Source organism: Stegostoma tigrinum, chromosome 4 (genome assembly GCF_030684315.1).
Source record: "Stegostoma tigrinum isolate sSteTig4 chromosome 4, sSteTig4.hap1, whole genome shotgun sequence".
In the NCBI taxonomy this organism is placed as follows: Eukaryota; Metazoa; Chordata; class Chondrichthyes; order Orectolobiformes; family Stegostomatidae; genus Stegostoma; species Stegostoma tigrinum.
The window spans coordinates 52,195,078-52,221,661 of record NC_081357.1 but is presented as its reverse complement, the minus strand read 5'-3'; the positions used below and the strand labels follow the sequence as shown (position 1 = coordinate 52,221,661).

Genomic DNA, 26,584 nt, shown 5'->3' with positions numbered 1-26,584 from the left:
TATTGCCATGAGGAACGTAACAATTAATGATGATTGACACTTAACAGGCAACTTTGTTTGTATTTTAAATCAGACAAGTTGACTGATTGATCAGGGTATTGACCTGAGAAATGAACCAGTGAATGGCCATCACTTATTTTGTTAAGTTAAATGCACAGTAGGTAAATAATAGGGGAAATTATTTTCAACTCAGACAAATGAGAATTTGGTAGGAGGAATAAGGTCACTTGTTCCTTGCAAGGTGCAAGTCTAGGTGGGGTAGAGGAACAAAGAAATATCAGAGTGCAAATATATCAATCACACAAAGTTGAGCCACAGTTCAGTGGACCCATAAAAAAGCAAATCAAGCACTAGGCTTTATTTCTGAAGGTTACAATTGAAAAACCTTGCTAAATTTATATTAATGGTCAATTACACTATAGAAGACCATACGCAGTTCTGGTTTCCGTATTTATAGAGAGGCAACAGAGATAGTACAAACAATATTTACAAAATTGACATCAAAATGTGTGGGCATACATATCAGGAAAGGATGGTCAGGCAGGGCTCCTTTTCCCTTGAAAAATAGCAACTTCGGAGTGACTTCTTGGAGGTCTTTAAAATTATGCAAGGTTTTGATAGAGTAGAAATCTTTAATTTTACACAAAGACCAGCCTAGAGACCACTAACAAAAGATAATTACCGAGGGTTTAAGTTGGGAATTCAGAGGAAATACCTTTACCCAAAAGAACACGAGGACTGTGGCAATCACTATCACAGGAACACAGGAGCACATAACAGAATCCCTACAGTGTGAAAACAGGCCATTCAGCCCAACAAGTCCACACTAACTCTCCAAAGAGCTTCCCATCCAGACAGTACCCCCTCGCCCAACCTATCCCTGTATTTCGCATGTAACCTACACATCCCTGGACACTATGGCAAATTTAGCACAGCCAATCCACCTAACTTGTACATCTTTAGCATGTGGGAGGAAACCGGACCAGCTGGGGGAAACGCAAGCAGAGAATGTGCAAACTCCAATACAGTCACTTGAGGCTGGAATTGAACCCAGGTCCTTGACGCTGTAAGGCAGCAGTGCTAACTATTGAGCCACCACGTCACCCCACATTGTACGGATCCATTTAAGGAAAAACTACACAAGCATTTGAGGAAGCAAAGAATAAAGGTTATGATGGTAAGTTCAGATGAGGAAAGATGAAAGGAGACTTAAATGGAATATAAACACAACATGAACTGGTTGGGCCAAGTGGCCTCTTCCTGTGCTGTATATCCTGTGTGACCATTTCAAACTCACCAAGTTTCCTTAGTCAGCACCTTCCAAACAAGGAACCTCTGCCACAGAGAAGAACAAGAATAGCAGACATATGGGAACTTCATCACCTGCAAGATGCTCTCCAAGTCATACACCATCTTGATTTGAAAATGTATTTCACTATCTTCACTGTCACGGCGTCAACTCTATGGAACTTGCACCACCTGAATGGCAGCAGTTTTAAAAAGCAGTTCATTGTCCACGTCTTGAGGCCAGTAGGGATGAGTGGTAAATGCTGGCCTTGCCACTGATGCTCACATCCTAAGAATGAAAAGAAACCTTGCAAGTTATAGTGCGCCAGCATCTGAAGCTGATGTTTTTGACAAAGAAAGCAAGGTTGCAGAGCTCTTAAAATTGATAATGGAATGATGCAACAAAACAAGGTCATTCCGTTCTTTCCTTAAAAATGCAATTCACAAAGATCACAAAGAAAGTGTCATCTGAATTCTTCAGGCAGGGACATCCATAATTCTCCAAATCAAACTTTCCAAACCCAAGTTGCACTGATTTTTTGCTCTCAAAGAGAATAGCACGGAGATGTAATCATGGCTTCTCTCATCACTTAGCAACCACTGCAAAAGCAGATGGCAAAAGGTACAAGTATATCAGGAAAGCGGCAAGAGAAAGTTTAAATTAAAAAAAACCATAATTCAGAGTACCATGGGAAATATTTCCCATCGGGGGAATCATAAAACTCCTTCCCTTGACCTTCGTTTGCTGTTTGTCGAACTTCGCTGTTTTCTCCTACAAAGTTGTTTCTAATTTTACGTATTGCTTGTAAAAGACTTTAAAATGTGTCAAATCTGTCTCTGTTTAACTCATCAAAAGCATCTCAGAGCATATCACAACTGATGAATGAGGAGCCCTCTAGAGTTTCAGAAACACCAATCAAGTGAGAGTTCTTGTCTCTGTTTAAGGCTGAGATAGATTCTTAATCAATAGGATACTCAATGGTTATGGGGAAAGGACAGGAAAGTGGAGGACAGGAGTGTCAGAGCAGCCATGATTTTATTGGCTGGCAGAGCAGGTGCTGAATGGCATACTCCTGTTTCTATGTCTCATGGTCTTAATTAGACCAAACTCCAGGGCTGACAGAACCCATACATATCCAAACAGTATGTTCTATCCGATATTCCCCTCCTTTACCAATGCCAACAAAAGCATTACGCGGTCATCCATTTGTTGCTTGAGTGGCCTTGTTTATGGAAAAGGTAAAACAAAAGGTGACTTCTCCTCAGAAGTATTTCTTCGGCTGGAGAGCACTTCAGAATTATTGTACACATAAGATAAAGTACTATAAATCTGCAAAATTGATTTCAATCTCAAATTACTCTTGGCTTTTAAGTTTGCGCAAACTTGCACCTATTGGTGTTCTCATGTACCTGTTTCCCTTGTTCTTCAAAGTGCAGGAGGTTGCATTATGGTAAAGTCCTGTCTCAGGAACCCTGAGGAATTGCTGTACTGCATCTTGCATATGGTAAACATTGTGTCACTGTGCATTGGTGACAGCGGGAGTGAACATTTATGGGGTGCCAAACAGTCTGATTTGTCAAGTGATAATGTAGATGCTGGAGAATCCAAGATAACAAAGTGTGGAGCTGGATGAACACAGCAGGCCAAGCAGCATCTCAGGAGCACAAAAACTGACGTTTCGGGCCTACACCCTTCATCAGAACTCTCGGATGAAGGGTCTAGGCCCGAAACGTCAGCTTTTGTGCTCCTATGATGCTGCTTGACCTTCTGTGTTCATCCAGCTCCACACTTTGTTAGTCTGAATTGTCAAGTCTGTTGTCATGCTTCTTGAGTGATACTGGAGCTCATTCATGCAGGCAAGTGAAGAGTTTTCTATCCCACTCCTGACTTATGCTTGTAGATAGTGGACAGGCTTTGAATAGTCAGGAGGTGAGTTGCTCAATGAAGACTTGCTAGCCTCTGACTTGGTCTTATAGCTATCATTTTAAAAACTAGTCCAACAAATTTCTGGTCAATGGCAATCACCAGGATAGCGATAGCAGAGGCATCAGCAGTGGTCATAGAATAGCCTAGCGAGGTATGTGATTCACTTGTTGGACATGATCATCACTTGAGTGACATTCATGCCACACAGCAGGTCTAAGCCTTACTAGTTTATTTATTTTCATTTTTAATTTGTTCATTGGATCTGGGCATTACATATTGGACCAGGACAACAAAACGTGAGGCTGGATGAACACAGCAGGCCAAGCAGCATCCCAGGAGCACAAAAGCCGACGTTTCGGGCCTAGACCCTTCATCAGAGAGGGGGATGGGGGGAGGGAACTGGAATAAATAGGGAGAGAGGGGGAGGCGGACCGAAGATGGAGAGTAAAGAAGATAGGTGGAGAGGGTGTAGGTGGGGAGGTAGGGAGGGGATAGGTCAGTCCAGGGAAGACGGACAGGTCAAGGAGGTGGGATGAGGTTAGTAGGTAGCTGGGGGTGCGGCTTGGGGTGGGAGGAAGGGATGGGTGACAGGAAGAACCGGTTAGGGAGGCAGAGACAGGTTGGACTGGTTTTGGGATGCAGTGGGTGGGGGGGAAGAGCTGGGCTGGTTGTGTGGTGCAGTGGGGGGAGGGGATGAACTGGGCTGGTTTAGGGATGCAGTGGGGGAAGGGGAGATTTTGAAACTGGTGAAGTCCACATTGATACCATATGGCTGCAGGGTTCCCAGGCGGAATATGAGTTGCTGTTCCTGCAACCTTCGGGTGGCATCATTGTGGCAGTGCAGGAGGCCCATGATGGACATGTCATCAAGAGAATGGGAGGGGGAGTGGAAATGGTTTGCGACTGGGAGGTGCAGTTGTTTGTTGCGAACTGAGCGGAGGTGTTCTGCAAAGCGGTCCCCAAGCCCAAGCGGAGGCTTGGGGACCGCTTTGCAGAACACCTCCGCTCAGTTCGCAACAAACAACTGCACCTCCCAGTCGCAAACCATTTCCACTCCCCCTCCCATTCTCTTGATGACATGTCCATCATGGGCCTCCTGCACTGCCACAATGATGCCACCCGAAGGTTGCAGGAACAGCAACTCATATTCCGCCTGGGAACCCTGCAGCCATATGGTATCAATGTGGACTTCACCAGTTTCAAAATCTCCCCTTCCCCCACTGCATCCCTAAACCAGCCCAGTTCATCCCCTCCCCCCACTGCACCACACAACCAGCCCAGCTCTTCCCCCCCACCCACTGCATCCCAAAACCAGTCCAACCTGTCTCTGCCTCCCTAACCGGTTCTTCCTCTCACCCATCCCTTCCTCCCACCCCAAGCCGCACCCCCAGCTACCTACTAACCTCATCCCACCTCCTTGACCTGTCCGTCTTCCCTGGACTGACCTATCCCCTCCCTACCTCCCCACCTACACCCTCTCCACCTATCTTCTTTACTCTCCATCTTCGGTCCGCCTCCCCCTCTCTCCCTATTTATTCCAGTTCCCTCCCCCCATCCCCCTCTCTGATGAAGGGTCTAGGCCCGAAACATCGGCTTTTGTGCTCCTGGGATGCTGCTTGGCCTGCTGTGTTCATCCAGCCTCACGTTTTGTTGTCTTGGAGTCTCCAGCATCTGCAGTTCCCATTATCTCTCACATATTGGACCAGCACTTTTTTCCTCCATTGCCAATTGTCCAGAGGCTGGTTAAGAGTCAAACACATTGTTGTGAATCTAGATTCACTAGTAAACCAGATAAGGTAGGAATGACAGATTTTGTTCCCTATTGTTCAGGTCTTGCCATAACTGACGTCTTCCACTAGCTCCTTATTAACATCACATTCCTCCAGACGCTCTCAATGTTATTCCTTCTCACTTCCATGATGTCCTATCACATCACTGTCTTGTGATATTCTTCATTCCAATATAACCTCCTTTCTCTGACCAAAGAGAACAGGTGCTTGAGTAGGGCAGTGGGAACGCCGGTGATTGGAAGCTCAAGACCTGCAGAGCTGAAGAGGTGATTGAGTTTGAAGCGTGAATGGCTATTGCAGAAACTACTTTGATTCAGCCCACAGCTCCTTCATGAATGCATTCCTGTGCCCAAATTGCAGAAGAAAGAATCATTTGCACCAAAGACAAAATGCTTTGCATGCGTTCTCCCTTCTTGGTAAAGACTTTCCTCACAAAGGAAGAAAATGGCCCTCTGAAAAATATCAGCCCCTTAAATCCTCCCGCGAGGTCATTCCAAACAAGTGTGACTCCAGCAACACTCAAGATGCGCAAAAGCATCCAGGACAAAGCAACCCACTTGACTGATACCACACTAAACATGCACTCCCTACATCACAAATGGGAACCAAAAACAGGATACAGTATAAAAAAACTCACTGAGCTTTCTTTGACAACACATTCCAAACTCTCATTTTCTACCTTCAGGAAAGACAAGAGCATCAGATGCTTGGTAATACCATCTCTTTATAGTTTCTCTTCAAGCCAGCCTAATTTGCAAGTGCAATTATTGGTCCTCTGCTGCGAGATTAAAAGTCTAGAACTCCATTCTTAACAGCATTTTGGATGCATCTACTCCACTACTTACAACTGCAGTGCAAGAAGGCAGCTCATTGTCAGCTTCTCTAGACAACTAAGGATGGGTAGGAGATGCTGTCATTGCCAGTGGCTCTCACATGTGGTGAAGAAATAAAAACAAAAAAAAAAATCAAAATTGATCTCTGTCTTTACTATTGACCATCTATCCCTTGCTTTTCCTCTGCACACTTCATCCCTGATCCTTTTGCTCCTTTTCCCAATCTTGCATCTTTCTCGCACTCTATCCTTTACCCATTCCCCAGCTCACTCCTTTCACTCTATTCAATTCTATTTTGATTCAGTCCCAATCCTGCCTCACACTCCCTCATCTTCTACTTCCTCAACCCCTCCTACAACCAAAAATTACAGTGAAGGTAAAAATCAAATAAAATTGGTGCGACTCTTCCAATTACTGAAAATTTCAAATGTAAAATGTTCCATGTGGTTGTTCTCAATGAATACCTTATTATAAAATTGCTGAGGGCACTCTAAAGTTGCTTTTTGTGGTACATTGGGGATTTTCTAATATAAAACCTGTACTGTTCTATGTTCTATGTTCTAAAACCAAACATTTGATAGTTAGTCATTACCAGAGATAAACAAGATACAAATTAAGGCCAAAACAAGGTCAGTTTTTCTAATGAATGTCTCCCGGTTCAAAATGCATTCAATTGCAACTGTTAAGTGCTTTTTGCTGTTCTCCTGCCTCACATGTAGAATGTGCATGACCAGTTTATATAAGCAGCAGCTTGTGTAGGAGGTATGTGACAATATCTAAATTTCAACTAGTATCTGAGTCACACAATCTTACTGGCACCAAAAGCCCAAACACGTACAAGTTAAGCTTTTGGAATGAGAGCACAAGAAATGGTTTGAAGAATAAACCAACTTTACAATGATTTTGCAGTTTTTCCATTGGAATGAAAATCAGTGGGTCAGATGTGACCTGCAATCTGATTAAAACTGCAAATTCGCTGTATTACAAAGCGCATAAATTCCATATTCGGCTGCCCATCTCGTTATAATAAGCAAGATTCGAAAGGCAGTAGATTGTAAAAACTTGTGGCAAAATTTTCCCTCCTTTGTTTTCACTGTTATTTACTATCACTCTCAAAATGCCTGTGCATCCCATATTGTTTTGGCACAACGTCAAATATGCTACCCCTTGAGTTGATCACACCAAAATAAACGACAACCTCATTCCATTCATTTCCCTTTTAGACAGTGCTTACTTGCCTGGAAGTAAAATGTCTTCTATACGCAAGGTCCACTCAAAAGATTCAAGCCCATAATATAGGCTACTTCTCCAGTGCACAGTTAGTGGTGCCACCTTTTGGATGAAAAACTAAACCAATGCCTTATCATTTCTCTGGTTACACACAACCACATGAGTCAATGGGATAGGGAGCTATCCCAGTTTTTCTGTTCAAATATTCATTAATCAGCATTGAAATAAAAATAACTGGTTTCTGATATAAATGAACTTACAATAAGCATTGCAAGACATGAAGTGAGTACCATAATAAACTTTTTAATGTAAAATTTGGCTCAACACATTTCTCAACACTATCCATCAGCAGAGGTTTTCCTTGCATGTTCAATGATAAACGTGGAGGGAGAGGTTCAAAGTTCACATCTGCTTCAAAACATCACCAGCACCAACATCTCCCTACCACTCTCACACTCACTTCTCCGGCTCCCTCCTCCCCACTACCTACACACACATACACACAGACATGGGCACACACACACCAACAGTTTCAGATCTGGAATTAAAAACAGAATGACTACCTGTTATCTGATCATCAGGCCATACGTAGTGTAGCTATGACTCCGGAAAATTTTGTTTATCGCACCCTGGCCTCCCAGGTCCATGGCACAAATCCGCAATGAATAGTTGTTCCCACTACTGGAAAAGTTATTACGATGCCTGTGAAATTTCCAAACAGAATAGCATCAATGATTCGGTTTCCCTTCACTCCGCCAACTTAAATTTATTTGGAAACCCCCTTTTGGATTAATTTAAGCGGAGAGTAATGTAACCACTCTTTTCAGAGCAGCAATCTAACTTAATATTTTTGTTCATAATCTGATTTTGAAGAACTTCAAATATAGAAAGATGGGTTGTTTTATGATATCAGTGCAAAACCTTTATAGTATTTCATAAAGCGAGGAATCCTGGAAAATTACTGAAACCTGGGAGCAGGAGATCTGAAACAAAACATCTTTAATTTAAAAATGATACATACAAGGGGAAACCTGATAGTAATTCAATTGTTGCCGCAGAGAAATTTGGCAAAAAAAATTGAAATTAATTAAAAACTGTGAAGCTGGATGAACACAGCAGGCCAAGCAGCATCTCAGGAGCACACAAGCTGATGTTTCGGGCCTAGGCCCTTCATCAGGAGGTTCCATTATCAGTTCCCATTATCACCGAAATTAATTAAGTTGTGACTTGGATTTTTTTTTAAGACTAACACATAAATGCAATCTCAATGTGTTTGTGCATAGCTTCGTAAATGGAGGGAAAGACTATTCATCATGCGGGATTATGAGCTGAAATTTCAATGTGGCAAGATCCAAAGCTGCAATGGTCAGAACCACCCCTCCTATTTTCATTGGTTTTCCCTGCCACCCCCTCTCCATTCTCATTAATGGGTTGTGACAACTTGGAAACTTTTAAACAGTGATCAGAGATAATGGGAACTGCAGATGCTGGAGGTTCACTGAAGGGAAAGTTCACGAAGGACTGAATCAGCTCGTTCTAATTATGCAATGTTTAAATTTTGTCAGTGTAACTTTGAAAACAATTAAAATTTGCATTACTTTTGTTCAAAATGTTGACTTTTGCAGTAAGGTAATTTGGAAGGATTAATAAATCAATCTATCTTTGAAGACTAGCTCAGATTTAAATAAAATCTTGATGAAAATGAGCAGCAATACCTTATTTTCTGCCTTTTGGTTTATGTAAAAAATATATTTGGTCTATTTTCTAAGTATCTGCTTTTTAGAACTAGCCATGTTGTTCACATTTTTATTATACATTTGTCATTACTAAAAGAATGCTGTTTTAACATAACTCCAATTTCCATCCTTAACGTAGTACATCATCCCAAGGTACTATACATACACAAGAGGACATCAAATATAATTTGACATCAAGCCACAAAAGGAGATTTTAGAACAGAAGGCCAAAGCCTTGACAGGAAATTTTTGTAAAAAAAAGTCCCTGAAAGTAGGAAAAACACTGACAGGTGGAAGTCATGGGGTTGGGGGGAATGGGAGGGGGGAGGGAGGGTGGTGTGGAATTCTGAACTTCAGTAACCAGGCAGTTGAAGGCACAAGCAACAGTATTAAGGTTTAGAATACAGAAAACAGCTAATGCTGCTGACTAAACTAGTAACAATGATAAAATGTCTGATGCTTTAAGACAAATCACAAAAAAGTATAAACTTTATTGCAAAGTGAACGTTGGATATCTGACTTCCTATCTGCAAGTGCTCTCTATCTGAAACATGAGAAGGGTAACACGGAATTTGAAAAAGGCACAGACAAGTGGGTAAAATGGTAGACGAATGACAGGTGAAGTTGTGTGTTGAGAGATACAGTGATTAATTTTCGTAGGAAGAATACCAAAAGGCAATGTAAGAGAATAGGTACAATTTTAGCAGAGCCAAAAAAAAGAGTGGAAGAACTTAAGAAAGGCAATAAAGAAAAGCCATGGAACTACAGAGCCTGACATTGGTGGTGGGCAAGTTGTTGGAGGTAATCCTGAGAGACAGGATTTACGGGTATTTGGAAAGGCAAGGACTGATTATGGATAGACAACATGGCTTTGTGCGTGGGAAATCATGATATTGAGTATTTTGAGGAAGTAACAAATGGAATTGCTGAGGGCAGAGCAGTGGACACGATCTATACGGATGCCAGTTAGGCGTTCGACAAGGCTCCTCACAGTAGGTTGGTTAGCAAGGATAGATTACAAGGAATACAGGGAGAACTAGCCATTTGGACACAGAACTGGCTCGAAGGTAGAAGATAGAGGGTGGTAGTGGACAGTTGCTTTTCAGACCAGAAGCCTTTGACCATCAGTGTGCCACAAGGTTCAGTTCTGGGTCCACTTCATTTTGTCATTTATATTAATGATTTGGATGTGAACATAGGAGGTATGGTTATTAGGTTTGCAGATGACACCTAAATTAGAGGCGTAGCGGACAGTGAAGGTTACTTCAGATTACAACTAGATCTTGTTCGGATGGGCCAATAGGCCAAGGAGTGGCAGATGGAGTTTAATTCAGATAAATGTGAGGTGCTTTTATTTGTAAAATTTAAGTCAGCATAAATTTGTAACAAATATGCAGTCAGTACATAATGAGGAAGAAGTAATGTGCAGAATTTAATGGCTCAGGCACTTTAGTTGTACATACTGCACAGGGGCTGCAATGGTTTAGGAAGCTAGTTCACCATCTTCCCAAGAATGTCAGATGGATAATAAATGCAGCATGAGCAAGCAATGCCCATGACTCAGGAACCATTTGAATAAAACAACAAAAAAAAACTCAAGATAGGATCAAGCTTGTCTTATAGTTAGATTCTATACATTCTGGAAACCCATGCAGAAAGGGTCAAAAGTATAACTTCACACTCTACTACTCTGCTTGAGCTAGAGAAAGAACTAGAGCTATAATATTTGATCTTTGGGCAAGGTGCCAAATCCAAAACAATTCCCTGGTGTACATAACATCCATTTTCCCTGAATTGACTGGCCGGAATATTGTCTGGATTGATGGAAGAAAGCAGATCAACATGTTATCAAATCCATACTACTTTCCAGCCAACGATTATGTCATTGATTCAGCAATGAATAAAGGGGGAAAAGGGAACGTAGACGAACCCTCTGATGATAACCCCAGACAGAACTGAATAAGACAATGACCACAAGGAATTTTGAGGTAATAACTGCAGAACTGATTCCAACTGCCAGAGCCCACACATATTCAATTAAGCATGAAAATCCACAAATATGTATCTGTAATCTGCACCTCCTTACGGGGTGCCTACAGTCAATGAATTAAAGATATTGCAATGATGAGAACATGCTATTTTCTGTTATTGATCTCAATATAAAACACTCAGAAATATTAATGATTAAGCTGCAGCTTGAGTCGTTAAATGAAGTACTAGGTTCATATTCATGAATGAACTAACTCTTCAGCTCTGAAATGCTAATTTTAATCTGAAATATTAGGTTTCCCGAGAATGGTGATAAATCTGATTAAGCTTTTAACTTCAGCTTCCACCTTCGTCACATTTACATTTTCCAATTTGTTTTGGCCTCCTGTAAAATGATATTAAGGAAAATATAAGCAGTACGCTTTACTTTCTGGTTTGTTGGTTGTGAGAATACTTCAATATTCTTATGAGGATCAATATTCTACTTCACTGCCTATGTGTGGAGGTTGATGTGTTACTCGCACCATCCAACACTTCTGATCACCAGCAGAGACTTATTGTTCAACCTGTCAACAAAGCACTCACACCTTTCATATGATCTTTTGATCTCGCTGCTTTAAATTCTGTGCCTGCGTGACTCTGCACTTTACCTGAAGGGGCAGCGCTTCGAAAGCTTGTGCTTTCAAATAAACCCCTGTTGGACCAAGAGTTGGTGCTGTGTGACCTCTGACCTTGTCACTTCCTTCATGGTATCCCCCTGCGGTTAGAAGCCTGAAAATCTCAACTTGGCAAACACACGAAAGCGAAACATCATACCACAAATATCACGAGATACTTGTCGATAGCTGTCTTTGTGGTCACAGATCGGAGAGATGTACATTTAATCTAATTCACTTAATCGAAAGCCTGCTAAGAACAAATGGAAATTGCTGGAACAAAGACCAATGCAGCACAGGAATAGGCATTTCAGCCCTCCAAACCTGCATTAACACATTTTTCCCTTCCAAACTAAAACTGTCTTCACCTACAGGATCTGTATCTGTCTTTTCCCTTTCTATTCATGTATTCATCCAGGTGCTTCTTGAATGCTGCTATTATGTCTGCTTCCACCACCTCCTATGGCAACGCGTTCCAGGCACTTTGTGTGAAAAACTTGCCTCGCACATCTCTTTTAAACTTGCTCCCTTGCAACTTGAACCCATATCCCCGAGTAATTGACCCCCTCCACACTGGGAAAAAAACCTAATACATTCCACTCTATCCATGCTATTCACAACCTTGTAAACTTATTTTAGGTTACCCCATAAACCTCCTGTGTTCCAGTGAAAACAAAGGCAGTCTATCCAATGGTATCTATCCAATACAGCCCAATGGTATCAATGTGGACTTCACAAGCTTCAAAATCTCCCCTTCCCCCACTGCATCCCAAAACCAGCCCAGTTTGTCCCCTCCCCCCACTGCACCACACAACCAGCCCAGCTCTTCCCCTCCACCCACTGCATCCCAAAACCAGTCCAACCTGTCTCTGCCTCCCTAACCTGTTCTTTCTCTCACCCATCCCTTCCTCCCACCCCAAGCCACACCTCCATCTCCTACCTACTAACCTCATCCCACCTCCTTGACCTGTCCGTCTTCCCTGGACTGACCTATCCCCTCCCTACCTCCCCACCTATCTTCTTTTCTCTCCATCTTCGGTCCGCCTCCCCCTCTCTCCCTATTTATTCCAGAACCCTCACCCCATCCCCCTCTCTGATGAAGGGTATAGGCCCGAAACGTCAGCTTTTGTGCTCCTGAGATGCTGCTTGGCCTGCTTTGTTCATCCAGCCTCACATTTTATTGTCTCGGATTCTCCAGCATCTGCAGTTCCCATTATCACACGCAGTCTATCCAAGACAGATAGAAAGAACGGCTGATGCTCGGGTCAGAGGTAAACACAGTGTGAAGCTGAAGGAACACAGCAGGCCCAGCAACATCAGAGAAGCAGGAAAGCTGACATTTCGGGTCAGGACCCTTCTTCACAATTTCGGATTTCTGAAAACGTCAGCTCTCCTGCTCCTCTGATGCTGCTTGGCCTGCTGGTTCATCCAGCTCCACACTGTGTTATCCCAGTCTATCCAACCTTTCTTCATTGCTAAAATCCTGGTAAACTTCTTCTGTACCCTCTCCAAAACATCGACATCCTTCTGGTAGTGTGGTGACCAGAACGGTACACAATATTCCAAATGTGACTTAACTAAAAGATCTATAAAGCTGCAGCATAACTTGTCTATCTTTATACTCTATACCCTTCCAATGAAGACAAGCCATTAGCCTTTTTTTACTGCCTTTTGGACCTGCACACCTAGATCCCTCCCAAGGGCTCTGCCATTCACTGTATAATTTCCACCTGTACTTGACCTTCCAAAATGCTTCGCCTCACATTTTTCCAGATTAAACTCCATCTGCCTTTTTCTGCCGCTGTCTCCAATTGAGGTCTCTCCTGCTGCATTCTATGACAATCTTCCTCACTATCCACAACTCCACCAATCTTTGTACTGTCCGCAAACTTACTAATTAGACCAGCTATGTTTTCTTCCAAATCATTTGTGTAGATCACAAATAGCAGAGGTCCCAGTACTGATCCCTGTGGAACACCACTAGTCATAGCCCTCCATTCCAAAAAGCATCCTTCCACTGCTACCCTCTGTCTCCTATGACTAAGCCAGTCCTATATCCATCTTGCCAGCTCACCCCTTGCTATGAACAAGGTACCTAGCTGACCTTTTGCAATGCTGAAAAGAAAACACTCATCAGTTCAGGGTGAAACCTATTTCTTCTTTTGACTGAAAAAAATCTCAATTTTTCCTGCTCAAGGCTGTGTCTGCAAGACTTCACAGTCAAATATGTTTAATTGATGATTTGAAGAAGCATCAGAACAACAGATTCTGGAACATTCTATTGTTATCCATTTGCCTTCAAGAATAACTCATTGGCCATTATTTTTCAGAAAGCTAATCATTGCAGATAATTTATTTTTCTCTCTCTTTCCTGAAGACTGTGTGTTTGTTTACACGTCCCTTGTGGGGATATTTACAGAGGTAAATATTTATAATCCTATATTAGCAACTGCAGATATTTCAGCTTTATTGAACAAGTTTTGTTTTTCTAATAAATCCATAATTGTGTTTATTACAAAACCTGGTAAAGAAAGTTCTCGGTTTAAAAACTTGGTACAGAGAGGAAGTTAATTAGTCATCTTGGTAACGGAAAATAATTTTCATTTTATATTGCAAACTGCACAGACTGAAAAAAAGTGTATTCCTCCAGTCTCATTCATAACACTCACAAACAACTTCTCAAGGCAAATTACAGAGGAGTAATAAAATGCTGTAATTTCCATAGGTATCCACATGTAGTGAATGAGTCTTTTAAAACACCAAGTGATGTGCTTGAAGGAGGAAATACGTGTTTGGGGCAGAGGAAAAGACCATAAGACCAATATTACCCCCATCCTGTGTTTTAGTATTTTGCATGCAAGAAAAAGGTCTCACGCAAGCTTATGAGCCAAATTTTAGCCAAAGGCAAGATGTCAAAACACTTATCTCTGATGAGGTCATGAGTCCTAAGGGCTTTCTTCAGAGAGAACTGATATTCTAGATAGAAATGCCAAGAGCGGCAATAATTGTTGCTCTAATACTAGAGAATACAGGGAGTTAACAGTAGGAGGGATGCAAAAATAATGCAAGGTTGCAAAATTTGAAATCAGAACTGAACACAGCACTCAAATATGGCATTACAAATTCAATGTACAGTTTCAGCAATGACAGCTTCAAATTTACCAGTGTGATGACCTATATCCAAAAAATTTCTGATTCTCTTCAATATCTTTCTCTAACTAGATAGATACACAGTTCAAAGATGTTTGTCGACACAGTATCTAGCACCTTCCTGATTAGTCTATTTTACACCTATTGCTAAAATGGGAAAGAAAGTGAGGCAGAGATAACAAGGTGTAGAGCTGGATGAACACAGCAGGCCAAGCAGCAGGAGAGGAGTAGAAAGGCTGACGTTTCAGGCCTAGACCCTTCTTCAGGTTTTACCTCTACTTTAAGGATCAGAGAAGATGGTTACAAAATTAAGCAGCTTTAACAAAATTCTTCTGACCTTTCATCGTGTACCTTTGGTGCAGCTATCATAGTTCAAAGCCAAATAATCTACATTGAACAACATTGCACATGCTTCTCTCATTTAAAGCTCTGGAGTAAATCCCTTGCCAGTCTTCCTTGCGGTGATTAAATCATCTTCAATGTAAATATTCACATCAGAACATAACCTCAAGTCCCAGAATATCCACTATGCTCATTGACCACTTGGCTTGTTTGGTAGCAACCTGAATCTCTAAATTAGCAAGATAGTAGCCCAAGTACTTGTTTAGGACTTGAGCGTACTGCAGTATGATGCTGAAGGCCAGTTCTGCCAAATTGTGAAATTATCCTTTACACTAAATAATCCATGTTTGTTGAGTTTTTGCTTAGCAACAATCCTTTCATTTCAGTCATCAGACAAAAGCTCCACACAAACATTTAAAATCCTGTCCTGATAAATCAACATGAGTATTTTTTAAAGACATTTTCTGTTGTCTTGGAAGATACTGAGAGGAACCATGTCACCTTAAACAAAAATATACATCTTAATTTGTTCATGATTGAAGGTTATTTTAAATTTAGGCATAAAGCTGTTAAATCTCCATATTGGGGAAAATTTACAAAATGAACTGACTCAGTTCATAGCTTTGAAGAAAATAAGCTAAAAATTGTAACTTCAAATAAATCGATGTCTTGCTGTGTATTTGTACAGTTTTTCTTTTATAATTAATGACTGGACATACGCAACTGACCATTTTCATCAGATTACAAAGCTAATTTACTTATTGATGACCAATTTACTGGAATGGTTCCAGGGGGACTTTAGTTACAAGGTTAGGTTACGGATGCTGGTGTTCTTCTCCTCGGAGCATAGGAGATTGAGAAGAAAGTTGATAAATGTGCAAAATCATGACTTTTAAAAACTGACAAGAGAAAACTGCGCGCTTTAGCTGATGATGCAAGGATCAGGAGACTAAAGATAAGGAATGTGGAAAAGGACATTGTTTTGAAAAACAATGCAGCTGGCAGTAACAAACTCAAGCTAAGCGTTGAAGGTAGTGTATGATTCCAAAATTAAATTCAATGTACCCTCAAATAAACTCATTGGGCTACTGGTCCATAAAGGTAGGATTTAAACAGGCTTAAAGATGATTAGCAAATGAAGTAAGCACAATGTAAGAAAATATTTTATCACACAGTAACTGGTTTGAGTGCGGGATGCACTGCCTCAGACTGTAGTGGAAACAGGATCAATGGAGATATTCAAGGGAGCATCTGATGATCATTTGAATAGAAATTATAGGCAGGGTAATGATTTTATTTATTTATTGTCACATATATCGTATTACAAATTACAGTTAAAAGTGTCGTATAGTGCCATCACTCTCTGGTGCCATCTTATAACAGAAAAATAAACCAAAATATAGAATATACAGGCAGAAAAGTGAAGAAATACAGGAAGTATTCAGCTTTATGGTCCTTCCCATTAACTGCTCCATCATGGGCCTGTTGGCCAAGCATTGCCACTGGATTGAAAGTCACTGTCCTCTGATGCCATCTTCCCTCCATTGAGGCCCTGGTCACTATGAGTCCTCGCTGGACCTCGCCAATGCAGACGCCACTGATGCTGCTGCATACTGCACTGGCCCAAACTCAACTCTGTTGCTGCCATGAGTCTGCTTCGGGCCCACCTCGCCGATGCAGCCACCGCTAGTGCTGCAACATCTTGAACTGAGCCCAAACTCACCTCCACTGCCCCCTCTATGAACCTGCGCTGCAAACAGCTGCCTCAGGGTGCCCAAACAGCAGCAGCCATGAGTCAGAACTAGAACCACCTTAACAATGCAGAAGCTGACAGGAATCCAAAATTGCCTCTGCTGCCGCTGCGACTGAGCCCTTCACCAAAAGGTAAATGAAATAAAACAGAGGAGGAAAGTAAAACATGAGAAAAGAGAGAGAATAAAATGAAAGAAATGAAAAGAGGGAGAGCCCAGGGCTCAGAATCCTTATTCCACCGCTGTCTTACTGGAAGTATGGAGGGCTGGAGAATGGACCAAGTCATGATAGTCATTCGAAGAGCTGATGCTGACATGATGGGCTAAATAGCCTCCTTCTCCTGCACCATAACAATTCGATAAGTGTCAGTCTGAGATCACCCTGTCGCCAGCAGAAAGTAACAACTGCAGCTTCGGTCAATAGCTTACTGTCCATCACTGGGATGCAAGAACGCCAGGTAGGCCTCAGTTGGGGCTTTGTTCAACTCTGAACAGCATACACATCATCAAGACTGCAGAGAAAGCACTGAAAAAAAATGCAGTGGAATGGTGAATGGGAGAGGGATTGAATTCGTTCTGGTCATCCTCCTTACAGCAAAGAAATTTAAGAGACAATTTGATAGGGGTTCTCAAAATCATGAGAAGTTTTGATAGAGTAAATATGAAATAACAGGTTCCACTGGGAAGAATTTTCAGTGACTAGAGGGCACAGATTGTGTATTGAAGTAGACAATTGTTATTGGCACAGCAACCTGTGCACTGGAACTTATGGCAGTGGTGAAAGCAGATTCAAATAACTTTAAAATTGAATAATATCAGTATTTGCCAATCCTGCTGCTTGCAGATACACCTGCCAGGAGATGTGCTGTCACAGTGTATCATACTCAGATGTCTTATACCATATTGACACAACCTCTACAGCTCCACTTCAAATGCTCTGTTATATCCATCATCTAACTATGTCTAGGTCAACCTTTCTTTCTGCTACCTTCTGTTTTGCCCACTATAGCTCTTCAGCTCTGAGCAAATGGCCAAAGTACTATCACTTTTTTTCGGATGACACATTTTAGGAATTCTTTTTACCCTTGCAAATTCAAGCATATCTTCATTTGACACATTCTAATTTGGAATTTTAGGCATACATCTTAGAATTCACATTTCAAAGGGCCTCCATGGTCTTCCACAGATATGCACTCATTATCCAGGTTTCTGAGGCATACACGAAAACAGACAGAATATAATATCTTCTGAACATTTTTCTTATTTCTTCAGGAAGATTAAGCTCAGCCATCTCTAGACTTTGACTTGTTTCTTTTCCCTTTTGGCACAAAATGGATTAAAGTATTAAATGATAGCAAGAACGGCAGATGCTGGAGTCAGAGATGACACCGTATGAAGTGGGAGGAACACCGCAGGCCAGGCCATCCCATCTACCTGCGCCAGCCCCACCCTTCCTCGCCTCTCTCTATTTATTTCCCCCTTCCCTTCCCGTTTACCATTTCTGAAGAAGGGTCCTGACCCAAAATGTTGACTTTCCTACTTCTCTGATGCTGCCTGGACTGCTGTGTTACTCCTGCTCCACACTGTATTGTTATCTCTAAAGTATTAAATTATTGGTTTGTCTGTAAAACATCTAAGAGAAGGCTTCCAGTCATTCCAAACAGTATCACAAATATGCTTATAAATGACAATTTTGAGAACTATGTGGAGCTAAATTAAAGATACAGAAAACCAATAAAACCACACACCCTTCTAAATGACAGCCTTGTCAAGGTGCTGCAAATGTTACCTATTTAGAATGCCATTAATCCATGTTATTTTAAAGATTCTAATTCTTAAAGGAGGCATACTAGCACCAATATACTTGAGCACTGCACCAAGAGCTACATTTTCATATTTACATGCTGTTTTCATGAGAAAATTTGAAACTAAGAAGGCCAGATTTAAAGATTTCCATGCTTAATGTCCCAGTTAGAGAGTTAATCTTTATGTCAACTTATTTTCAGAAAGCATACAGAAAAATTATTCAAGGCACCATAAGTTTCTTCATGCAATTTCATGCAACTGAAATTGGAGAATAATTTACTAATAAAAATTCGAAGCTTGAAACTCATTTGCTTTAACATGGTTACTCAAAGATGCTTTGCTTAATGACACTGATACAGTTAGCCTACTTAAAGGCCGGCTGTGCTATTGTTTAATCAGCAAGACGTTTAACTTCAAGGTAGTTATTTATTTAATAATAGACTATATTCACTTTTTGACTGATTTTCCAATCTCCAAATCAAGCTGTTACACCAACACATTTTGGGAGTCCTGAAGTTTAAAAATAAAGGGCAAGGGAAGGTCATTCTGCTGAGCAGAGGTGGTTGATGACAAGATTTACAGAGGTTACAAGATTTTAATAGCTGAAAGAATGACATATTCTTGTGGCAAAGAAGCTTTATTCCACATCAGGGTTACTTCAATTTGCAGACCAGATCGCAGTTAAAAATATTTCACTAATTGTGTACATTCCTTTCCTAAAAATGCTGGTTTGTTGCTAGTGTACAAATGCAGGCACTATGGGTCAAATGGCTACCTTTGCTCAATGACAATACTGCGATAATCTATCATTCCCCAAATTCAGTTGCTTTACAATACCAAGCAGGCAGGAATTACTCATATGATTCTTGATGGTAAACATTAACAGGCATTTTAAACATTTTTGTGATCACACAAAACCCAATTCTATCCCCATCCAGTAATTCCATTTCTCAAGAGATGCAGATAACAAATAGGAGCAGGCATCCTAATTAATTTAATTATTACAATCCAGTTAGCAGAAACTGTATTTTTAAAAAAAGATTTTAGTTTTAATTATTTTCAATGTGATTTAGACTACACCTTATAATTTTTTTTCATGGTGCTTTAAAATGATACAGAATTGAATGCATATGCACAGTGGATAATGATTCTTATCAAGCTGCTACCATGGTGTAAAATCTGTGCCCAACCCCACCCCACAACCACCGCCGCCACCGCCACCAACATCATCAAATTTTCAAGGTCTAACCTACTAGAAGAAATTTATATTCACATATTATACTTACAGTAAGATTTTAAGATTGTGGGCATGCAGAACATATACTACTAGGGTATTTTTAGACAAAACAAAATTTGTGCATCTTTCTTCTAGCATGTGAACATGCATCATCAAAACAACATTCTCATTGAAGGAGGTGCCAGCTGTAGTTAATTTATCGTGCGCTTCTTTTCAAAATAATACAAAGTTAATTGGTTTGGTACTTTTTATGTTGCATGCTAGAAACAGACTTCAAGAAGTACATTCACTCTCAGCCCAAAAAATGAATCATAAGTCAAGGACATACAGGAAAAAATGTTATTGACTTTCAAGCAACTCCTCTATTTTACTGATTGTCCTATTTTACACAACCAGACTATCTTAATTCATTTTTTAGTCAGTCATTCAGTTGATTATGGATTTCATTGGCTGGGCCAACATTTATTGCCCATCTCTGAATGCCCTTGTGAAAGCAGTAGTGAGCTACCTTCCTGAACCACTCCAATGCCTGGGGTGTATGAACACCCACTGCGCTGTTCGGGAACAAGTTCCAGGATTCTGACCCAGTGACTGTGAAGGAGTCACAACAGAATTCAAAGTGGTGGAAGAACATTATTAAAATACAATTGCAGGGCCATACAAATATACACTTAAAAGTCCAGACAATGAAATAATATTATACGTCTTTCATGAGTTTCCATTGTATAAACATTATGGACGTCTTCACTTCTGCATCTTCCCATCAAAATATGAGATTTAATCAAGATTAAAAAAAATTACAATGAAACTGCTGTGCCACAAATTCCTGTTTAAAAATGTTACGAAAACACTTTATATATAACTTTCTCAGAGGACTTTGGTTTTGTGGACATACCTGGAGTGGTTTGTTCAAAAAGAGATAATGCTTACTTTGAATAGGCTTCCTAGAAAGCACATAATTGGTGATAGCTGTTTGTTTTGCTCTAGACCCACCTGGGCTGCTTTGAAAGTGATCACTTTGAAAGGTTCTTGTTTTCTCGAACAGAATTGGAGTGAAGCCTGGTAAGATCAAGCTGTGTTGGAGAAAGGTTTGCAATAAAGAAACTGCCCAGTTGACTTTTCCCAGTTATGAAAAGCAAACTCACTTCAGCAATTTCAGAGATAAAACATTTTGCAAGCATGATTTAAAGAACATCTCACTATTGTATTTCCTGAGCAATCTCTGCCAGCAAGAATTCAGAAACATTTGTGCGTGGTTACAATTTAACCACTTGCACCAGAGCATCAAACAAACAGATTCTGAAACAGCCTACACTCTATCCTTTAACCTTCAAGAATAACCCATTGGTACTCTGGCCAATCTCTACAGCTAATTTTTTTGTTTCCCTGAAGCATGTGTGTGCACGTATATGTTTATTTGTCTAGATGTGTGTTAAAAGAAAAGCAGGCACACCTATGTATAACTGAAATGAGGCAATTTCATTTCTTTCAGGTAATCCAGAGTCTTTGGAAATCTCTTCCTGAACAGGTTGTGGAAGCAAAATCCTTGAATATGTTTAATGCAGGGGAAGATAAATTCTTGTTAATCAAGAGTTGGCAGATTAGATTAAGAATGTGGATTTGAGGTTAAAATCAGGCCAGCTTCAGGGTTATATATGCCTACTCCTGATTCATATGCCTGTATGTGGGTATTGGGATAGTTTGAGGGATAAGTGTGTAAACGTCCCAATTTACTTCGGCATGTTGCAATCGTAAGCGATCTGAAGAATTTAACCTTCAAAAACAGTCCTTGAGAAGATGGTGCTGGGTTTAAATCATAGAACTAGAGGATGGAGTTAGCAGAGAGTAAATATTTGAACCCTACAGCACTGTCCACTAGCTCCTGTTTTGTTGCACACAGCCTCTTTCAACACCTTTCATTCCAAACGCAACACAGACCTCCAATGTGGCATATTGTTATCATTGTAATCATCAAGTTGGTTCCCATCATGAGCCTGAAACTAAGTTCATGATAGAGACATAGTTGTCGTTATCAAGGTCTTAAGAATGGAGAAGCGTGTCAGCCCTCATTGCAGGCTGTACCACCACTAGCACTTCTGAGACTGGTCTTTCACTCATTTACACTAACAGCCATGCACCCAGCTGTTGGTGGTCTGTCGGTCCCTCTGGCTGCCTTGCTTAGACTGTGAAGTCTGATACAGGAGGAATGAGGCCAGCAGCAAGCCCAGGACTATCGGTGGGCCACTGCAGAGGACGCTAAGTCCCCAGCTCAGGTAGGGGTCACTATCACAGGACTCCTCAGGATGTAGGGGGTATGCAGGAGGCCCAAGGCTTTTTGACCTTAATGCTATTTCCAGGAGGTTTGTAAGGAGCAGTCTCGACATACGCTCCACATGTCTGGCACAGAACATGGTGATGCTGGAATCGGATCTAAGGGACTATCCTCTTCCGATAGCTGTGACGGTGACAGCAGCTTTGAACTCTTGCTTTCCAAGGAGCGACGGGAGACCTGTATCGAATTTCTCAGTCGTGCACTGCAAATGCATCAGGACAGAGTTAGATGCCATCTGTGCATGATCACACCTATTTGTTTTGTTTCCCAATGACAAGGTCAGTGCTACAGCCCAGGCAGTAGCATTCAGAAACATAGCTAACATCCTCCAGGTGCAGGGGATTCTGATAGATATCAGACAGAGTAGGCCTAATCATTTCTGCACAATTAGAGCAGGCCACTAGGTGATGGAACACTAGCACGAGAGCAGTCTTCCCAGGAATGATAACAGGGAGGAAGATGCTCTCTTTATCCATGACGGAGCTCGGTTGTGTTGAGCACTACAAATCGGATAGGACCTGATTGATACCCAGGTCCGTTAAATGTAAGCTGGCCGCAGAATACCATCAAGGAACATAACCAAATGCTGGCATTAAGATCAGTGGTTTGTATTGTGAGTCAGACCTGCAGCTTGTATTTGTTTATGTTCCTCTTTCCTAGCTATAAATAAAAACTCAGGTTTGGAGTTATCCAATTGCTTACCTTTACATGTTGTTCCCTGACTGGACTCGGACAAGTATGGGTCTCCAATGGGCATTGGGGACAGAGTAGCAATGACGTAGAAAGGATACTTAGCTGGATATAGATAAGGCCAGGTAAACCATGTGGTCTGTTGGCTAAACAATGATAAGAGAATGGAGTTGCATGTTAATGGGAATGTCAGCTATGCTGGCAATGTGTCATGACCAGCATGGCTTTGTGTCTTGTGTGCGTGGTGTTACCAGTAAGAGATAACACTGAATTGCTATTGGTGGGACACTTGTCTGTGTGCACAGTGACCATTTTAATAAAGTGCATGCTCCAGAGATGACAGTCTTTTCGCTGATTTCGAGTGAGCGCCGTGTTGTTCTGAGAGTGGTGCTGGTAAGAGGAAGCTAGAATGGAGTCAGATCTGAGAGCTGCGACAGTGGGAGACCATCGAAGGTGGAGTGGCAAAGTGTTCGGCAAGTTACAGCCAAAAATCTCATCAGGCCTCACGGCAAGAATCCCTCCATGAAAAGCTTGACGCAACTTGCACTTAGTATAAAAACTTAAGATTCAGCCCAGACTAATGTGGACAATTTAATTCTGAACAGTTTCCTTTCATAAATATTTGCATTTAAATGCCATCACATCTCAAACTTTTCACTTACTTTGAATTACTAGGGGGTGCACTGATTGTGACAGAGACAAATATCAAGTGTTTAGCTGTGACTTCATCAGTATGTGGAAACCACAATGACGGTTTTTAGGTGTAAAAGATCTGTGTCAGAAAATGTATAAACCATCTTTGCAATCTTATGACTTTTGTCTTGTGCTATCTAGGAAATTAATATTTTCTTTGAATGTTGCTTTACATTTAACGATGCAATTGTGCTGAGTGAGGATATTGATGAACTTTTCTAACTGTACTTGAGGTAATTCAAATCATTCAGTTTTAAACAAGTACAGTAGGCGCTGTTATGACCTTGACCCTTTAAGTGGTAGATGTTGCAGGTTTGAAGAGTCCTAAAGGAGCAGCCTTGGTGAGCTAGTGCAATTCATCTTTTAGATAGCACACACCGCAGCCAGCGTACACAAATAGTGGAGGCAGTAAATGTTTCATACCTCATTCACCACTTCAATCAGGTGGGCTCTTCAACTGAATTTTGTTGAGCATCCTGAATCTTGCTTGGACTGCACTCATCCTGAGAACTGAAGAATACTTCAATGTGTTCCTGGCTTGTGCCTTTAGTTGCTGGAAGATATTGGGGAGTCAGGAGGCAAGTTACTTGCCAGAGAATATCAAACCTCGGACCTGCTCTTGCTAGCTACAGTGGTGATGAGCTGGCCCAGGTGAGTTTCCAACAAAATTAACCGGTAGCCCAGAGGCTTTAGTCCAACACAACATAAATAGTCAGTTATGTTTATATTGTGCCATTTGACACAAAGAAATCTGCTTTACAGGAGCACTGCAAAGTGAAATGAAACTAAGCCACCTAACTAAGCAGAAATCAAAGTCGTAGCAGGATTTGAGTGTCTCAAAGAAAGAGGGGATGAGGTACAACATGTAAGGAGAAAAGTTTCTTCCTGTCTACTCCATCTATGCCCCTCAATTTTATACATCTGACTTATTAAGGAAAGTACACAGTGAGTTCACCATGAATTCTCTACCAGAAGGTGATGAACCTTTTTGACTCACCAGTCCATATGAAGAAAGAATACCCACAGCGCTGTTTGGAAAGATGTTCCAGGATTCTAACCCAACAACAGTAATGGTACTAAAAATCCAAATGAGAATGGTATATGGCTTGGTGGGGAACTTGATGGTGTTTCCTTGTGTCTGCTGGCCCTGACCTTCTAAGTGGTGGAGACTGAGAGTTTGCATGGTGCTGTTGAAGGAGCTTAAGAGAGTTGCTGCAGTGCATCTAACAGATATAGCACATTTTCGTGCCACTATTGGAGGGAATGTCTCAGCTAATGGATGCAATCAACAGGACACCATTCAAGCTGCACAAAGGGACACCAATCAAGTGTGCTGCTTTATCAAGGATCATGTCAAGCCTCTTGAATGTTGCTGGAGATACATATCCAGGCAAGCGGGATGTATTCCACCACATTATCGATCAGCTGAAGTTCTTCCGTTATGCCCAAGCACAAGATGCCAATGTTTCAGCTGGCTACTTGAAGAGTTGGCATCTTTTATTCATTTATTTGTGTTCTTTATTTGCTTGATGCAGTGGATACTATCCGCTTAAGCAGAACACCAAGCACCCACTGAAGCAGATGTCCAGGTAGGCAACTTATTGATTGAGGGCTGACCAATTTGAAGTGGACAATGGTTGACCAGTGGAACACAATGGTCCCTCCCACTAGAGGTAGCCTGTAACATTCATGCCCTACACCAATTAAATTCAGCTCATCAAATGAGGACTGCTACCTCCCGCACTAGGTTAGTGTTTTACAGTAAAATTACTCCGCAAAAATTTTGGAGATCCTAGGCTTCCTGGAAGACAGGATCCTTGTTTCAACTATCTGCACTGGATCCATAGCAACGCACAACACTACCTTCGGCACTGATCCAGGTTGTAGGTGTTGCCAAAAAGGTAGCAATTTTAAATATCAGTCCACCTTCAGTCATATCTTCTGAGATATTCACAAGGTGGTGGAACTATTCACCATAGCTGGGAGATTGTTATGAAACATCAGCTTTATCCATAGATCAGGCCTGCACATGGTACATCTGGGGCCTAAACCTCCTGAGTCTCAGGAACATTAAATTAGAGCCATGAAGAATCCAGCTTCTGTGTGTAACCACATGGAGGAACGACAGAGAACTTATGAATTGATAGACTGTATACTGACAGGGATAAACGTTCAGTTTGGCTCTCTGTTGTATTGTTGCCAGCCTGCAATATAGGCTGAAAATGAACACAATACTAGCACACGAGATCAAGACACTTGTTAACTCTCTTCACCCACACACTAGATGCATCAAATTAACTTGTTGAACCCATTCCTCAAAACCAAAGAAGACAAATAGGAAGCCAGAAGCAAGCACAGAAACACTAGTAAGCTAGTTGGCCCATCAGGCCTGCTCTGGCATTCAATGCTATCATAGCTGATTTGATTGTGGTTTTAGCTTCACTTTCCTACCTGTCCTTCATAACTCTTCAACTCCCTTGTAAATAATAAGCACCCATCTAACTCAACCCTAAAGACATTCAATAACCTAGCTCTTATGATTCACCGCCCGAGAAAGCTTTACTTCAAAAAACTCCTCATCTCATTCCAGCTCAACTTTTGTTGCCAAGTTTTGCGCAAGTATAATTTGAATCGAAACTCACCCTTTTCTGTCTTGCCATTTGCAGAGTGGCCAGTTTGGAGACTGCTCCTTTTGAGCCCCTTTTCAAATATTGTGCAAAAAGGAGCCAATTGTGTACAGACATGAGGGGCTGAACAGCTGCATTAAGCAGTCTGCTATTTCATGATTCTAGCAAATAGGTTTGTGCCAGAGCATGTTTGATTTCAGCAGTGTGCAGGTGGCAAGTGGTGGATTTTTTGCCAAAGGTGGGGGAAAACTTCGATGAGATTGGCCATTAGTGATATATGAAACTGTGTTTTCTTCCTCTAGATTCTCTCACAAGAGTAAACATCCTCTCAGCATCTACCCTGTCAAGGCCTCCCAGAATTTTGTATGTTTCTATAAGATCACTTCTCATTCTTCAAAACTCCAACAGGTATACAAGGTCCAACCTGCTCAATATTTCTTCCCATACCTGTCTCTCATTCCAGGAATCAACCTACTGAACCTTTTCAAAACTACCTCCAAGTCATTCC

The 26,584-nt window shown here is 41.3% G+C and overlaps 1 protein-coding gene across 5 annotated transcripts in view; it reads right to left on the bottom strand.

Annotated features, from left to right (window-relative positions):
- gpr63 (G protein-coupled receptor 63) overlaps positions 1–26,584 on the bottom strand; it is a 114,411-nt gene that overhangs the window by 83,007 nt on the left and 4,820 nt on the right. For 3 of the 5 annotated variants that reach the window (XM_059645351.1, XM_048531358.2, XM_048531360.2), the window contains exon 2: positions 7,631–7,769. The gene's annotated coding sequence lies outside the window, so the exon portion shown is untranslated. Of the gene's footprint in view, positions 1–1,297; positions 1,577–7,630; positions 7,770–26,584 lie in introns of all 5 variants that reach the window. The other 2 variants (XM_048531359.2, XM_059645353.1) reach the window with 1 other exon arrangement.